The following is a 1,704-nucleotide window of genomic DNA, read 5'->3' as shown; positions in this document are numbered from 1 at the left end:
CCATGTCAAATATATCAGCACCACTACGGGGGACAGGCTTCGGACGGCGGTCTGCCTCGCCATCGAAATGCTTTCCTTTTTTCCTTAAGGGATGCTTGCGCGGAAGGTAACGACGATTGAACGGGTACACAACTTTTCTGCTTTTTCCCAAATATTTACTTTCAGTCTCATCTAAACGAGTGTGTGCATGCATTGTATCCTTTGTTCGTACGTCCCGAAATGTTACCGAGAGCGAGGCCAATCATTGATGGTTACGAATAGCAACCCTCGTAGGTCAAATTCTTGCTCGGTGTGCTCATCCCACACACGTACACCTGGTTTGGCCCACAACTCCAAAAGTTCATCGACTAATGGCCTTAGGTACACATCAATGTCGTTGCCCGGTTGCTTTGGGCCTTGGATAAGCACTGGCATCATAATGAACTTCCGCTTCATGCACAACCAAGGAGAAAGGTTGTAGATACATAGAGTCACAGACCAGGTGCTGTGACAGCAGCTCTGCTCCCCAAAAGGATTCATGCCATCTGTACTTAGACCAAAGTATAAGTTCCTTGCCTCAGCTACAAAATCCGGGAACTCTCTCCCGATGTTTCTCCACTGCCGACCATCAGCGGGGTGCCTCAACATCGCGTCTTTCTTACGTTCTTCCATGTGCCATCGCAACAACTGGGCATGCTCTTTGTTTCTGAACAAACGTTTCAACCGTGGTATTATTGGAGCATACCACATCACCTTCGCAGAACCCTCTTCCTGGGTGGCTCGCCCTCAACATCACCAGGGTCATCTTTTCTGATCTTATACCGCAATGCACCACATATCGGACATTTATTCAAATTCTCGTACTTCTCACCACGGTAGAGGATACGGTCATTAATGCATGCATGTATCTTCTGCACATCTAATCCTAGAGGGCAGACAAGCTTCTTTGCTTCATATGTACTCGACGGGCAACTCATTATTTCTTGGAAACAGACTTCTTTAATATTATCATCAATTTCTCAAATCCCGAGTCAGTCACACCGACCTCTCGCCTTCCATTTCAGCAATTCCAATATGCTACCCAGCTTTCTATGCCCATCTTCACAACCCGGGTACAACAATTTGTGGTGGTCCTCTAACATCTTGTCGAACCGCAACCTCTCCTTATCCGTGCCACGGTCTCTTCTTGCATCGAAATGGCCCGACGAAGATCATCGTCAACGGGATCATCTCGATGCCTGTTCTTCACCTCCTTCTTCTTCATTGTCGTCCATTGCGGTATCAAAGCATTCAGAGAACATAGATCGGTACTGGTCATCATTATCTTCTTCCTCATCGCCGTCTTCCATCATAACCCCTTCTTCTCCGTGCTTGGTCCAAACATTATAGCTGGACATGAATCCAAACCGAAGCAGGTGGCTCTTAATGTCTCTTGAGCAAGAGTAATCCTTCTCGTTCTTACATTTTAGACATGGACAGCACATAAAACCTTGCTTCGACTTGTTGGCCTCGGCTACAAGCGAGGAAAGAATTCACGCCCTCTCTGAAAGCGGGAGCACATCGGTTACCGTACATCCATGGATGACTCATCCGCATCATAAGTACAATTATATATGTATCGGATGCAATCACCTTGCTAAAATTAGTATTGTACGGACTATGCATATATATATAGTCGAGAAAATAGTTGCTAACCTTTTAGGATCAAAAAGAGGAGAAATCTTA

Source organism: Lolium rigidum, chromosome 2 (genome assembly GCF_022539505.1).
Source record: "Lolium rigidum isolate FL_2022 chromosome 2, APGP_CSIRO_Lrig_0.1, whole genome shotgun sequence".
Lineage (NCBI taxonomy): Eukaryota > Viridiplantae > Streptophyta > Magnoliopsida > Poales > Poaceae > Lolium > Lolium rigidum.
Note: the sequence above shows the minus strand (reverse complement) of the source record.